Genomic DNA, 17,905 nt, shown 5'->3' with positions numbered 1-17,905 from the left:
TACCCTCCCACTCTAACATTAAATTTTTCTTAGACGTGTCTTCAGGCAATGAAGAGAAGGTATGGAGTTTCTGGTGCCCAAAATATTGAACTTGAATGCAGAGAGAAACTCAAGCCTAGGCAATCCTACATGGGATCCATTAACCATTCACCTGATGATTCTACTTTATAAATATAAAAAAAAAAAGAGTTTTTTTGAGTTGCATCACACCGATTCTTGGAGGCAGATGGTGAGAAGTGAGGCAATTTGCCTTGGGAGTCTCAACAATCCATTAGAAACAGAAGCACAAAAATCCTATGATCATCTCTCCCCTGCCATCCTGAAATGTCAGCCCTGTGGGAGGCTGATAGGTGTTCCTGCTATCAACGGAAGAAGCACCTCTACATTCATATCTTTCAGAGTACTTTATTCACTATATATCCTATGTAAACTGTTGGATTTGACAAGGAGGAGTTGTTGAAGGCAGACTACTGGGAAGGGGCTATGTTGGGTTGAATTTGGCACCAATCTCTCATACTTGACAGCTCTAGTACAAGATTGTGGATGAGCTATAGGACCTGTGAGCCTCCTCAGTCAGCAACGTAGGCCCTAAGTCACATTTAATTCAGAAAGCCCTGACAGCCCTGCATAAAACGGGAGCAGTAAAATGGAGAGAGAGGAGCTGTGTGCAAGAGTAGGCCATTTAAGTTATTTCCTTTTACTGGAGTTTTGGAAAATATGAACCAGGACAATATAGACTATGAAACACTACAAGAAAATCTGTATTAACAATTTAAAGAAAATAATCCTAACTTTAAGCCAAAGTGATATCATTTTTGATAGCTAAAAGCTAAGAGTGGAGAGTTAGAAGTAGCTGCTTAAAATTCTTCATCTTTTAACCTAAATTATATACCTATATCTATATTTTATGTAAATAAAACCACCTAAAATAAAGAGGAAAGTAAAGGGTTAAAGCAGTTTTATATACTAGAACACTGGATTTCTGAGTCTTGGCTCTGACACTTTCTGGCTGCCTGAAATAATGATCAATATATTTAACCTCCTTAAGCCCCATCTTTAATTCTAAAATTGCAAAATTAATACTTTCCTCACTGTATTAACAATCTTTTGTCACAATAATTCTGTGTAACAATCACCCATGACTCAGTGGTTTTACACATAATTCTGCAAGGTTGAGCCGACATTGCCTGGGTTTCCTCATGTGTTTGCTTTGTCAAGCTACAGGGTGGCCGGGTGGTTTTACTGGATGTGTGTCTGTCTGGCTGTCTCACATATTTGGGCATTGGCTGTGGCTTGGCTGATTCCCAATGACCTCAACTGGTATTACTGAGGCAACTCAACTCTATTCCATGTGTCTCATTCTCTTGTACAGAGGTCAAAAAACTTTGGCTGATCAGCCAAATCCAGACCTTAGGCTGTTTTTGTAAATAACTTACTTTTGGAACACAGTTGTGCTCATTCATTTTCTCATCTTATATGACTACTTTAGTGTCACGATGGCAGACTTGAGTAGCTGAACAGTTGCAATAGAGAGCAAATGGCCCCAAAGCCAAAAAGATTTGCTACATGATCTTTTATTGAAAAAAATGTGCTGACTCTGTAGCCTGCTATCATGCTAACTCCATGTTATCATGGCCATGGCACAGTAAGAGGAAATGGAAAAGTGTAAGCACCTTTTGAAGCTTCTGCATGTATCCATCCAATAAGATGCTATTGGCCAAAGAAAGTCATGTTTATGACTACAGAATTAAAGTGCTAGGAAATGGACTTAACCTTGTTAGTGAGAAGAACTGCAGTGACATGGCATGAGAGCACACATGCATGGAGAGATAAAGAATTTAAACTTCATGTAATCGGTCGACAGCACCTGCACACTTTATGATATTATTATAAGGTTTAATTCAGACACATGTAAAGAATCTTATAAACTCTACAACATTATGTAATTTAAAAAGCATTCATTCAAATGTGTCATAATTTCATCAGATTCATGGTAACATGTTATACACTCAGCATGATAGCAATAGTTATAAGTAAATAAAAAATGTGATACTGGGTGTGTGAACTTGGCCTTCTCCCTCTCATTTGCAATGTGCTGCCTTAGGGAAACAGATGGGGCAAGGAACAAATATTTGGATAGCCTTATTGCCTCTATAATCAAGTTGGTTCCCAAACTGTGCCCAGTCTGTTCTCTTGAAATTATCATCTGCACCCTGCTCCCAACCAAGTGTTTCATCAAAATTAATCAATTTCTGACTATTGGCATATTGAATACAAAACAGACAACATTACTGGCCTGAATATAAAATTTTTGTGTTAGTACTTGTTGAAATAATTGTATATTATCTTTATATGTGTTGTATAAATCATGAAAATAAAGGCTGTGCTAAATCCTTGTTTGAGCTACTAAATCTATAAACTTGATATCTAATGGAATGTAATTCACTTTTTGTTTATAACTCATTTTTCATGGCAATATATTTGGAGTTGAGAACCAAAAATTGGTCTGATGATAGCTTTGCCACTAACATGAGACACACAGGCAAATCATCTACTCTTGCTCTCTCCATTTCTTTACATTTAAATAGATTGAATTAAAAAAAATATTCAAAATCTCCTAACTCTAAATATTTTATTTGTTCTGGAAGCAGATTTGGTCTCCTCTTTTTCCAGAGATAAAATAAGAATAGCAAGATGTGGGAATAATTACAGTAGAAAGCTTAGAGCCTCTATTAATAAGGTCAAAGTTAAATCTGTGAGTTTAATAACATTTTTTAGCTAGTGTTTTAGGATAATAATCTTTAAATTAATTTTCTCTGAATCACCAATGTGATGTCACCAAAACCAAATGGTCATTTGTTAGTTTTTCAGGGCAAAAATGCATCATTACCCCATTTTAAGATTTCCTTCTATTAAATTTTCTTTGGACATTGAACAAGCTCTCACTTGAGTGGACCAGACACTAGTAGTCATAATTGTGCATGGGCCAAACAACTAGGATTCCCAGAAGTAAGTGAAATAGGGTACCTTGGTCTTTTTCATTCTAGTCTTCCAGAATCTTGATCCAAAGAGTTAGTTAGGTTCCTATCAGTTCAAATATCTAATCATAAAATAGCAGAAAATATTTTATACATTGCTTCATGAAAAAAAAAAATTTACAAGGGCCTCCTATGTGCCAGATACTGTTCCAGGTACTTGGTATACATCCATGAATAGATAAATAAAGATCCTTACCTTGTTGAGTTTGCATTCTAGTGGGGATTCTTTGATTTAGGGTTTGTAAAGAAAGCAAAGGATTTATTGAACTAACTGAACCCATGCTATAATAGAAATCAACTATGTCAGAGGTCAGTCCACTATGGCTGATGGGTCATATACAAATCTGCCACCTGTTTTTGTTTGGCCTACAAGCTAAAAATGATTTTTACTAATGAACATTTGCAATAAATTTGGTGATTGGGAACACTAATCTTGAACTCCAATTAAGTACAATGCTATCATTTGAACAAAATTCCATTCTTTTCATTAGTAGATCTGAATCACAAAAACAAAATAGTGTTCCATTATTATTGTTAGCCTTTGAATTTGATCAATAAAAATGTGGAAGTTAGTTTTCTCTTTTGTTATACGAGTACCTACATAACATATTTGATTTTGCCTCTTAGCTCACAACTTGATTTTACTTCTTAGCTCGCAAAGTCTAAATATTACTATCTGGCCTTTTACAGAAAAGTTTGTGAATCTTTGTTCTATACAACTGAATAAAAAAAGATATAAAAGAATACAGAAATCTCTCTAGTTCTTTCTTCCTAAATAACTGTTACCAGAATTTAGTCAAAGTGACTAAGAAAACAATTTTATTTCAACATTGATCCTCTTGTATTTGACCCAAATTATCTATTTTATTTTTAAATTATTATGTCATATGGTTGGTACATGCTGGAATATTTGGTAGTCTTTTAGGTATTTGCTCAGTTGTTAAAAAATTGAGATATTGTTAATGGACTTCTACGAAAATACAACTTCTCATCAGTGTGCATTGAACCTGTGTGTATCCTCCCTGGAAGCAGAATTGTGTCCCCTGAGATCAGTACTCTCGATATCACAGTGATGAATATTGAAGTCTAAAAGCCCTTTTGTCTGGAAAAGTCTCTTTTTGCTTGGAGTAGGTATATAGAAATCATGACACTTCCAGTGTTACACTATTAAATCACTCACTTCTCAGAAATGGTAGTTAAAACCATTAATGTTTAATCACATTATACCCAATGCCAAGTAGTTCACACTAACAGAGAGCAGAATAAGCGATGGCCAAATGAAATTGAATGAAAAACTCAGAAACAGCTGATGAGGTCTAATTTAACATCTTTGTTTTTTCCTGGGACATTTATGCTCATGGTGGTGATTTTATATTGTGTGCATATAATATAGTTATGGTTATTGCCTTAAAATTGCTCCTATTTCTTTGATGGATTTAAATTTATTACTATTTTATGGAGAAATAGTGTATTGTTCCACTAGGAAAATCATGATTTTCCATTGCTCTGCCCCACAAACAAATTTTAAATCCCCTAATTCAAAAATCATCCCAAACTCTTTACCAAAAACAAAACAATAACCATTATGCTTAGAATTCTGAGTTTGTTTTAAAATATTTCAAAATACAAACTAGAAAACTTTCACATATTCCCATTTTTAGGAATCTGTGCCAAATTACACCAGTCAAAAATATGAAAGTACTTGTGAACAAGGCTATTCATTGAAGCACCAGATGTAATAGCAAAATACTGCAATTTAAATTTTTACCAGTAGGGAATGGTTGAACAAATAATAACGTATTTATACAATGGATTATTATGTAGCAGTATAAAAGAAATTTTTAAAAATCTCTATCCGAAGAAATTCAGAACACTAATTTGAAAAGATATGTGCACCTCTATGTTCACTGAAGCACTATTTACAATAGCCAAGATATGGAAGCAACCTAAGAGCTCACCAATATCCAATAGGCAATTGGATAGAGAAGTGGTTGTACATATGTATAATGAAATATTACTCGGCTATATATAAAAAAAAAAATTACCATTTGTGTCAACATAGATAAACCCAGAGGGTCTTATGCTAAGTGAAATAAGTCAGAGAAAGACAAATACCATATGATCTTGCCTGTACATGAAATCTAAAGAACAAAATAAATAATGAAAACAGAAACTGACTCATAGATACAGAGAACAAATTGATGGGTGCCAGATGGAAGGGGGTTTGAGAGTATGGATGAAAAAAGTGAAGGAATTAAGTAGTATAGATTGGTGGTTACAAAATAGTCATGGGATGTAAAGTACAGCATAGGCAATGCAGTCAATAATATTGTAATAATCATGTACAGTCATGGGATGTAAAGTACAGCATAGGCGATGCAGTCGATAATATTGTAATAATCATGTACAGTGCCAGATGGGCACTAGATTAATTAATGGGGATCACTTCATAAATTATGTAAATGTCTAACCATTGTGCTATACACCTGAAACTTACCTAAAATAATATTCAATGTCAACTGAAATTGAAAATAAAATAAATCTCCATGTTACTATGGAATAATCTTCAAAATATGACTACATACACACGCACAGACACACTCGGGTGTGTATGTATTTGTGCTTATATTTTAACAATCAGTAAAAAGAAACTGAGAACAGATAAAAGAGAGGGATAGAAACTATTTAGTATCTCGTTTTAAGATGTGACTTTGGAAAATTTAAATATTTTACATGATAATAGAAAAATAAAACCCAAGGAACAATTTCTAATTGAAAGTAAAAAGAAACCTCAAAGTAAGTCCTGTTGGTGACATAAACTCCCACAGAGGAATGATCCCAAGTGACTTTAAAACATAACAGTTTGATTGTATACCCCTTGTGGGGACAAAAGAACTGTCAAAAAATCTTTTTTAGTAATGATATCATTGGTAGTAGTGTCAATATTATTCTGAGACCATTATGTATGTAGTATGGGATACAGCAAATGAGTAATTATGATGGTGTCATCGAAAACTAGTATTTGCGGCGCAGCAGGAGAGATACGGATAGGAAGTCGGGTTAAATAAAAACCTTGTCTTCCTAACTTTGAATTGGAAGTATTAGTTTGAACTTCTGATGTGTCTTATATGAAACAAAACAAAGATTACCATATTTTCTATCTGGGTTCACTAAAAGGAACTAGTGATCAGATGCAGAAAATGTAAGAACATGGTATATAATTCATCATATCAGAAAATAAGGATGCTAGTTTTATCTCAAAAGGACTCAGGGGCCAAAATGAATAGACTCCCATGTACTTGAGTATCAGTAAGTATAATAGTTGCAATAAATTGTAAGACATCAAAAGAGTTTGAATCCATGAGTTCATAAAATACATAGGTATACACACAAATATGTACACATATGTATGTGTATATACACACATTATATATACAATATATTTAGAAGGCTATATACATAGTTTTTTTTTTTTTGAGGGATATTAGGGATCTTATTCTTTTAGAAAATTGTTTAAAAAGAACCAAGTACTTATCTTGCCTCTCCTATGCAAAATGTGCATCAGCATAACCAATCACTGTTGAGGGGGAAATACCTTTTTGTAGAAGAACATCAGCTAAAAATTAAAGTAATAATTTATCTTTTTAGTACCTAATGAATTAATGGATCTAAGTAATGACTGTCAATGGCTGCTAACATCACAGAAAGAAGATAAATGGAGATTTTTTATTTCTTAAGGTAGTATACAACATGATCTATGACATTGCCTAGACAAGACAACATGACTCTTCACAAGCCTCTAATTTTGAATACAAATTTATAGGAAATGCAAAGCACAAATATCATCATGAGGATTTTGTAAGAACTATTCAGACTGAGGAAAGCTTTAGAAGACAAACGACCCATTTTTTCAACAAAAACTTGAAGAGAAAGAAAGAGAAAGTGAAAAAAAGAGGCAGATACAGAGGGAGAACCTATAGATTAAAGAAATTTGAGAGATTTGTTATCTGTCAATATATGGATGCTATTTGGATTCTAATTCAGAAAAAGTAAAAAACATTAAGCAACTGGGGGGAATGTGAACATGATCAAATATTTGATATTAAAGAATTGTTTTAATATTTTCATGTGTGAAAATGTTATTGAATATGCAAAAAAGAATATCTTGTAGACACATCTTTGAAATGTTTACAGGGGATGTGATGTCTGATATAGCTACAAAATTCAGAGATGGGATAGAGAAGGACAAGAAGGTGTCAGTCTAAAGGAAGCAAAACTGGTTATAAGTTGGGAACTGTTGAAGCTAAATGATAGGTATGTGGAGAATTATTACACTGTTCTCTTTACTTTTATTTACGTTTGAAATGTTCTAAAATGAAATGTTAAAACATAGAGGGGAGCAAATTCTTCTAAGCCCTAAAGCTATAGCTTATCAAAATCTAATGAATTAGATGTTGCCTGTTGAACTAATACTTTTAAAATATTTTGTACTCTGTAGAAGAAGATTACATATAAGCTGAGGTGTATTAGTGAATATTTGTGATTAGCATTTTTATAATAGTAAAACTTTATATTTTTTTCCAAGTCTAGATTCTCCTTTAAAGTTTTTGTTAAGATGATGCCATTTGGGGCCAGTATCTTAATATGACAAATTCTGTGTGTGACTGTCCATACATAATGGAGCTAATATTTTTAAAATATGTTCACAAATCATAATCTCTCTCTGAAAACATGCAGTCATTTTTTTTTTTTTGTCCTTAATGCATGCCTTGAGACTTTATCATATTAAGGAAGAGGAGAATAGGTACCTTCTAGAACCAAGAAGCCATGAAGTAGAAAAGAGTACAGATATGACATGGGTGAATTTCTCACTGAAAAGAAACAAGAAACACTTCTTGTGCAAAAGAGAGGGGTTTCAAAGAGAATGGATATAGAGTTGAGGTGCTACCGGGGTCCCTTGAGGGACACATTCCTGGCCTTTATGAAAAGATAGAGACCTCAATGTAGGCTATGCTCCATGTAGTTGGTTTAAAAGTGCCCCTCCCCCAAAGATGGATACAAGTCACAACACCCAGAATCTATAAATGTAACCTTATGTGGAAAAGGATCTTTGCTGATGTAATTGAATTAAAGATCTAGAGATAAGATTATTCTGAATTAGGATTGGCCCTAAATTCAATGGCAAATCTTTATAAGAGAGAAGTGAAACAGAGAAGGTCATGGGTTGTGGGCAGCCGTCGGAAGCTAGAAGAGAGGCAGGGACAGAGTCTCCAGAGAGAAGGAGCCCTGCTGACAACCGGGTTTCAGACTTCTGGTCCATCAAATTGGAGAGAATAAATTTCTGTTGTTTTAAGCCACTTAGTTTGTGATAGTTTGATACAGCAGCCTAGGAAACAAATATACCCTACTGCTCATAGTGAACTCTGAGAACAATGAATCTCACAGGGTGCCCCAATGCAAGATGAGATGGCCAAAAGGGTAGTAATATTCATGTCATGTGGTTTGGAAGGTAGAGGTCCAGCAATAAGACCCCTAAACCTCTCATGGCTCACTCATAGACTGTGGGAGTTCCGACATCCTCTGCTCCCAGTGTGATAGCTGAGAACCCTGGACCAATCACAGAGATTCCTACAGTGAGGGCTACAGTAGAGGCTGTGGGTGGAGGCAGATGGTAGAGACCCAAGAAGGGTCAGAGGTTGGGTGGGAAATGGGAGAGAATACCAGACACTAAATGTGCTGAGAACAGACCATGGATTTCACCAGCGTGGACTTGTTAGAGTGCATTTAGGTAGGACAGTCTGAGCTCAGAAAGTGGGAGAAACAAGTTATAGCTCGGAGAAGCAGAACCCAGGAGAGAAATACAACACAATATGTAGAGATCACCTCCCCGGTATAATTTTTTGTCTAAAATTTATTTGGTAAAGGAGGTGAAACTGGAAGAGAGAAATCGTTCGAATAAATAATTTGAACTGGAGTATGGGTTCAACTGCAATAGGCAGTTGTAATCGAGAGGAGGTTTAATGAGCATGAATGGACAAGTTTAAGAGCTTACTTGTCATTTGATGGGTGGGGGATAGGTGGATTGATTGAAGACTTTGAGATTAAATCAGTTGGATAATTTTTTAAAGGCTGCTTTAGAGTACATAGATTGTAGTATGTAAAATTTGACCTTCCTAAACATAGAAGAGGCAAACATCAGTGGTAATAGACTTTCAACATTCTTCTCATAATAAAATCCACTATGATTTTACCAGCTAATTTAGACCTAATTTAATTTATTTGCACATCCATCTGACTGTGAAAGAGTCAGTTTTCGACAATGAAAATCTGAAGCAACTTTATCTATTTTAGCTTCACTCTGACCATCAAAGGCCAGAAAAATCTTGTCTCTTCTGGAGGCTTTGTTTTATCAATCTGGGTGGCTAGCTTTGATTTGGCTTTATCATCTCGCCGTGAGGCTCACAAGCAACTCTCATTAAGAGTTCTGCTGATGTTAATTTTTGATCAGCAAATTTAGAGGACTGTTTATAATGTATTCAATTTGTTTCAGAGCTTTGCATCTTTTCTACCTCTTTAGGGTCAGGTCTATTTTACACACAACTAGTAAGAGAGTATTGAAGTTATTGCCTGTAAAATTAGGGTCTCCTATCTGTATTCACTCCTCAGCACACTGGCCTGAAGAATTTATCTATTGCTTTCACTCTTTGCTTCATTCAGTGACTTGATAGGTATGGCCTAACAAGTGACCAGGGTGTCCAGCTGCATTTCAGGTGCTGCAAATCACTCTGACCTCTGCTTGCCTTCAAATGCAGTGACTAATTTGCTAGGGTGTGAGGTAACATTCAATAAATGAATCTAAAGCCTCAAGTAACTCGCAGTTTGGAAATTCTTGGACTCCTTTGAGCGGATTGGTGATTTTCCATTGCCACTAGATGTCCCTGTGTGGCTTTTCTTTAGGACATCAGTGCTGTACAAGTTATTTCTGATCCGCTAGATAGAAGGAAGTCTCTGCAGTCTCTGAAGTGGCAATTGACAGTGGAATGTCATCCAAGCTGCAACCTGGCCCTAATACACTGATTTCAAGTAGAAGGTCATGGCAAAGCTGAAAATTACTCTGAGACTGTGCAGAAATCAGAACTATCTCTATAGAGGTCCATGGGTTCTTTCCAACTGGCATTCATTAAACTTTCCTATCTCTCAGCCCACTCTCAATAGCCTAGACCAAAGCTTGTAAAACTGTCTCTCATGAAGAACTAGCTTTTTAAAAACTAGTTTTTGCACTTCTGATCTTTCGTAGACCAATATGTGGTCTTACTGCACATGACCAATTTTCAGCTTACATCACATGTAACTCACTATGTGAGTTTGATAACACTGAAACTGGGTATTACGGGTTTAATGAAATAAATTCTCTGATTATGTGCTTGGATGTGACAGTATGCAGCAATGTCAGCTGACTATAAAAGTGTTTTAATGTATGCTTTCAATTCCTATATCTGCTTTGTCATTGACTGGCAGCAGCCTGCAGACCACACTGGTCTGAAGACCACATTTTGAGTGGTACTGGCATAGGTGGTACCGTTAGGCTTAGTACTACATCCCAAAATTAGAACTAAAGGACTATGAGGAACTGCAGAGGTTCTAAGCCACTTTAGTGAACTTGAGTGGAAACTCAGGTAATGTTCAGAGGGCTGTGCTCTGTCCTTCCAGTGCTCCTGTTCTAAGCTAGGCCCGAACCTTCCACGGAGCAACTGTGCTGGATCTCAGATTAAGGTTACTTTAAACAGAAGACAATGGGTGATCCCGATCAGCAATAGCAGTGGAGAGAGAATGTGAATTCTTACAGCTTCTGAACCTTTTTGCAGAAATTAAGTGAATCTTATAAAAGGCCACTTTGTACTTTAGAAGAGAAATAAAGGTGTCCCAGGAATGGAAAATACCATGTACTTGGATTCGTTTTAATAATTAGCCATAGTGACAGCTAGGTGATTGTGTGATGACTTACCCAGCAACCAGTTCCAATTACAGAAATTGTAGAAGGGAGTTTCAGCTTCACAAACTGAAGAATAGTTTGTTTACTCAGTTCACCAACAGTTAATGTCCCAACAATCATTTATTAAGTCAGTTATTTGTAAAGCAAGAGCACACTTTATCTAAAACAAAAGGTTGAGAGTAGTGGTTAAGTTTCTTGTTTACTCACAGAAAACCATTTAAACCAGACAGTTACGGAACTAAAATAACAAACAATATTTTTCTCTTTTTTATTTTTCCATGGGTCAAATCAAGTCAAGCTGCAAATAGCATTGCTTTCTCTGTTCCAAACTCTTGAAATTTGAGTTCTAAATTTTGGCGGAAGGGAGTTCCCCTTTCTTTCTCAGGATAGCCAGTGGAGAAATTGATTTCTCTGAACTTCCTTGCTCTGATTGGGACAGCAATAGGACATGAGTCTCTCATAGCAGTAACCAGCAGAAAGGCAGTGTTCCAGATGAAGAGGGATGTGGAAGAAGGGTTTCAGTAGCTGTTTCTTGAGTCTGAAGTATAAAACCAGGTTTGATAAACAGTGTTGGGGCTTTTGTGATCAACACTCCCAGGAGTGCCTGAGAGGCATTAGATCCCTTGCAGAAGGAAAAACAGAGCGATGAGTGCCAGATGCATTGGGTCAGGTGTTGCCAAGTAGAAGTGAGTGTGAAGAGTGGAACTGGGCTGCACAAATGCGAAAGTAAGAGAAATGCTGGTGTGAGAAAGGAGTTAAGGGCAATATATATTGCTCTATGAGTCAGAGATTGAAATTTCACAGGTTAAGGCTGATTTTTATACGTTCACATTTTTAGGGCAAGGGTTCCAGAGGAGAGGCCCTAAATGTGTCTTCCCAAAACGTTGACTCTAGTGAGGGCTGACATCTGCAGCCTCTCCCTTGGGAAATATAATAGAGGCAGGGGGAGATTCAGGTTTTATGGAGCCCGAAGCTTATACAATTTGTGGATACATCAAATAAAAAAAAAAAAAAGCAAACGTAAAAGAATAAAATTAGGTATAAAAGTAAATATTTAGATGAGAAAATAAAAACAAAATATCCATCTTTAAAAGCTAATAAGTACTATGAAAATACATAAAAATAACAATGTTTTCCCTGTCAGGGCAAGGAAACTGTAGTGAGAGGCTGCTCACGCAAGAGCAGTGAGTCTGAGACCGCCACCACTGTGGAGAAAGCAGCAGCAGTGGCGACAAAGATTCAAGGGAAAACAACAGATTTGAGGCATAGTTTCATCAAACCTAAGGCCTGGAGGAACAGCAGGTAACAGGCTTGATGCTTGTAATCAAAAAGTTTGTAAACTTTTGACATCCACAAGTGTTTAAAGAATATGGCCTTGAGGAAAGAAAGGAGACAAGATTTCAGATATCATGCTAGTTGGGTCCCAGTTTCTTTGTATTATTGTTACCCACATCCTCATGTTTTTTCTTTGCCTAGATCGGTGGCCCCGAAAATGTCTGCCATGCTTAAACATTGCTAATGCATTTAAACCACTAGAATATTGTATTAATACTCTACTCAAACCCAGTCCCAGCCTAATGGTATAGTTCCTTTATTGTCAATTTTGCTTAGTAATCTACTATATTAATAGATCGCAATTTATCCAGTTTATACATATTTAGATTGCTTCCACATTTTTTTTTATTATAAATGCAGCCATTAACATCAAGATACATGTGTCCTTGTGCTAACATACAATATATTATTGGGAGTATATACCTAGGAGACAAATTACTGAACTGTAGAATGCACACGTTTCCAATTTTTTAAGTAATGTCAATTTTCTAAAAACATGGCATTAAGAAATACTTCCACTAGCAGTATATAAGAGTTCCTGTTACTCTATATCTTTATCAACACTTGTAAGTGTTAGACTTCTTAATATCTCTCAAATTTGTGAATGATTAGTGGTTTCTCATCGTGGTTTTAATTTATTTATTGGCCTATGTAACTTTTTTGGCCTTTGGAGTTTGTCTTCTTAGAAGTACTCATTCATATCTCCTGGCCATTTTCCTATTGATTTAGGAATTTATAGACTGAGAGGAAATATTTGCTATATGTAAAATTGATTCATAGAAGTACTTCATTTATTCTGAAAACTGGTAACTCTATGAATCAATAAGAAAAAGATAGACAATTTTATATACAGCAAATATTTCCTCTCAGTCTACAGCTTGTCTTTCACTCTAAGGTTCCTTTTGATCAAACAGAAGTTCTTCATTTTAATGGAATTGAATTTAAACATTATTTCATTTTTGGCTTTTGGTGTTTCTAGATAAAATTTATGATAATACTCCAAGTTTATGACAATAGTCTTCTATATTTATTTCTAATATTTTTTTACATATAGTCCAAAATTCACTGGGGAAATTATCTTTTAAAATATAGTGTGCAGTTGCAAATCCAATTTTATCATCACCATTTATTGAAAAGTTCATCATTCCCACTTAAATGAAATAGACCTTTGTCATATATGAAGTGTCCATATATGTGTGTGTCTTTTTCTGGCCTCTCTATATTCAATTTCATTGATCTATATGTCTATTCCATGATCAGCAACATAGTATCTTAATTACAATAGCCATATATTATATATTTGAGCATGTACCTCTTAATCCGAACTTTTTCATTAAGGTCATGTTGTCTTTTTTTATGGTATTGCTGTATATATTTTAGTGTGAACTTATTAAGTTCTAAAACCACACACACATGCACACAAACACACATTCTATATATGGCACTATGAGATCTTTCACACATTTTAATTTCTTCAAAGGATTTTTGTGCCTCTTTGGTCAGTTTTCTAGCTCCTTACTTAATATTTTTTATTCTATCATAAACTATCTTTTTCTGATTCTTTTTTCTGTTTGTCGCTGAGGTATAGAAATGCAACTTAGTTTTACATATTATTTTGAATCCAGGAAATTTGCTTAAATCTTTTAATATAATATATTCTTTTGGATTCTCCATTTACTTGTGTCTTCTAAGGTTTTTCTTGATTAGTCCAGACAGATTTTGTATATTTTTCTTATTCAGTCTTTTAAAGGACCAGCTTTATCTTTTGTTCATTTTCTCCAATTTATGTGTTTCCCATTTTATTAATTTCTGCTCTTTGTTATCCTAGTTTCTTCTATTTTCTTTGGATTTATTTTAGACTTTATATTGTATTTTTTTAGACTTATTTAAAAATATTCTATTTTTTAGGTGGATGCTTGAGGCAATAATTTTTATTTTTTCAGCATTCTAATATAAATATTTAAGGCTATAATTTTCCTAAAAGTACAGCATTAGCTGTACCCTAGAAACTTTGGCATACCGGATTTTTGTTAGCCTTCAATTAAAATGTTCTAAACATTTTTTATTATAGCATACCACTTATGTAATTTAAAAATGCAAGCATACAAAATTCATTTTATAAGGCTGCATGCAAACATATTTGAGGATCTATATCTAATATACTAGAGTTCTGGCCCAAGAAAAGAGCTACGGAAAGGGAAGTGTATAGGCAGCAGATACTGTAAATGCTATGCTCATATTTCTTAAGTTCTCATTTTTAGCATTTTTTCCCACTGACAAATGTAGTGGGATATTAGTCAGAAACAGTATTTTATCCTAATCTCTGCTTAGTTGGAAAGTGATCGGTGACAACCATTGTTTTGAAGAAAATTGGAATCGTGGATAACAAACATTTGGAGAAAAAACAAAAATTCCATTTTTGACTTCCAGAAGAGGTGTTTGGAGCCCTTGTCAAAACCAAATAATTCTGAAGATAATATTTTTTTATTTAGAAAAATCAGCTTTATATGGAGAGAAGAAAAGACTCTTAAGATTCAAAAAGGCCTCTGAGGGAAGTATAACATAGAGTAAACACCATAATAATAAACTGGAAAGAGAGTAGGAAACTTCTCAGTACACCATCCTTGATGGTGGTAATAATGGTCTTTAATCTAGAGAGAGTGCTATGGCTACTTGATGAGTGCCATTTGGAGGTGGGAAGGAGGGGTAGATAAAGTCAACAAATGAGAAAGCATCAAGAGAGCCACTATCACCGTCCTTTGTTGACCACTAATTGCTGTGAAAAAGCTAAGCAGATGCTTGCAGATGCTCTGTTGCCATTTTAGTGACCACCACATGTCACTTGTATTAAGGAGCCATGTTGATTGCTGCTCATCTAGCTGTCAAGGCAGAATTTTATATACATAGCTGCTTGCATATCGTCTATGGAGTTTTTTTTTTTTCAGCAGAAAAGACATCGGTCTATTGCCTAAGATTTTTCTCTCATTCTATCAGCTGCATTGTGAATGGAATACCAATTTTTCATGGCTCAGGTACATTATGAACCCTAGGAATAGCAGGTAAATGGTTATGCAGAGTTTAATGAGAGAGGTCTCCCAGCACTAGCATCTGGATGAAAAGGGATGGTGGTGAAATACGCATTCCATTGGAATCCTCTTTTATCCCCTCCCCACATCATTTAAGTAAATTCTATTTATCCTTATAGGTATATCTCAAAAGTCTCACCTACTCTTCTTTTTATACATTTCCCAAGGAAATTTTGATTACCATCCTCCTTCTGGTAAACCACTGTATCTTGTGTTCCTAGCATTTGTTATAGTAGGTTGCCAATATTTGTTTATATTTGTTTCCACTTCTAGACTACCCAATTATTAGTGTTATTTAGTCTTAGCATCTTCAAAATATAATTCCTAACACATAAAGGACTTAGGAATTGTCAAATGAATGAATGAATATATTATTCCTTTCTTATAAAAATCATATTAAGGCTTATTCTCTGTAGTATTTTTGAAAATCAGAGTGAATTTAAGTTTTCTGTTATGATATTTGCCTGGTAGAAGTTGTGACCATACTGTTTAATATAAACAGTATAAGATATTTCCTACATGGTGTAATTTTTGTTGTGCCTCTGGGAACGTCTTTTTGACCAAATACACTACACTCTAACCTTTAAGACACTTGAAATTCTATTATACCAGTATTTCATGTATTAAAGAATGCCAGGATTCAAATTTATGAAAGTCACAATTGGTAGCTTGAGTGTGAGGGAAATAGTAGAGAAAATGTGAGATAACTACAAGTTTCAACATTAATTTTGAATGACTTGCAAGCTTAGTCAAGTATACAAATACTTCGTTTAGAGCAGAAGTAGTTAACAGTGCTTAGATTATTCCTTCAAAGTCATTCCATTTTGTAATTCTTTTATTAATAAAAAATATTGATTTTTTAAGACAGAATTATTATACTGAAGTAGAAACAGTGCTTATTTATTTCTCTATTATTTATATATTTATATATTTCTTTTTAGAACCAAATATAACTTTTCCAATGCTCCTCATTAACATAATTCGAAATGCTTTAAACTCCATCTTTTTGGTTGAATTAATTCTGGAATTTGCCTTCATCTCAGGCATTAATGAAGGTCCGCAAAGAGGCCCAGAGCCAGAAAGTATGGAGCCTTGCAAAGAGAGGCCCAGGGTGAGTTTAATTGTGAGAATGCTGCTACCATGTTCAGCAAGCCCTACTAGAACTGCTGTCTAACATTCACTTCATTGTTGTCAGTTATTAGGAAACCTCTTGACAAATAGTGTGTGTAATATACTGTAAACTCAGATCTAGTAATTCTCAAATCTAGCTAATGACCAGAATTACCTGAGGCCTGTAAAAAATACAAATTTTCACATTTTTGAAGATTTTGTTTTAGTAGGTCTGAGGAGTTGCCTGTATTTTAAAAAGTTCCCCAATTGATTCTGATATTCTATCCAGATCCAAGTTTAATACTCAAGAATCGCACGTGTATATTATGTCTCATTCACAGAAACTGTTTTACACAATCAAGGGCCTATGGGAGTGGTGGAAACAAACGTTCCAACAATATATCATGTAGATCTAAATAAATATTTCATATAATGTTTCTGCCAGTGTTAAGGCATTTCAGAGGTTGCAAACATTCTAGGCCACTACTAAGTATACTCTTGTCATTTTTCAAGAACCTCTTAAAAACCTGCCATGAATAAAGACTTTCCAAACTATTACTACTCATACTAATCTTTTTATTCTCCAAACTTCTACATTGATAAAGCCAACGGTATGCAATTTAACAGTTAAATATTTATCTTTATGAAATGGAATGATGAGGACTTTGTAAATTGCAAACTATGATGCAAATGTTGTATTTGTAATTCTACCTTGTACTGTTCACTGTTATGTTTCTTCTATCTTCTTTATTTAGATTTCAAACTCTGAAAACTACTTGTTATTAAACTTTTCTCATCCAAATAAAAAATCGAAAAGAATATGCTCGTTAACTTGGGAATAGTGTTGCAAGAAGAGGAAAATGTGCCGTTAGTTCTACCAAGAGAAGTAATATTTGTGCCCAAAATATTTTCTTATAACTACTAAATGTTTTAGCATTTATAATAAGTTAAAACATTTGTATCAGGGACCAAACATTAAATGCCAAATTGGTGTTTCATAGTTGATATATACATTTTCTGCATTATATATAGGGGAGAAAAAATAATTTTCTCCCTACACTTTTGAGTTCTTAGCTGAGACCTCTGTAATAAAAGACAGGTAAACAAAAGAAAGAAGTTTATTATCATGTATATCTTATATACACATAGAAAATATCCAGGGAAAAATGAGTAACACCCCAATGTGGCTTACAATTCACACTTAAGTGCCATCTTAATGGACAAAGAGGAGGGGGAATGTAGGCCACTCACTGCAGAGTATTAATTTTTAGGAAAGATGAAAGGGCCCTTACAAGAATAGATGGGAGGTGTAATAGTTGTGACAAAATTTGGGTGTGGCCTTG

This window comes from Rousettus aegyptiacus, unplaced genomic scaffold, assembly GCF_014176215.1.
Source record: "Rousettus aegyptiacus isolate mRouAeg1 unplaced genomic scaffold, mRouAeg1.p scaffold_m13_p_2, whole genome shotgun sequence".
NCBI classification, from domain to species: domain Eukaryota; kingdom Metazoa; phylum Chordata; class Mammalia; order Chiroptera; family Pteropodidae; genus Rousettus; species Rousettus aegyptiacus.
Note: the sequence above shows the minus strand (reverse complement) of the source record.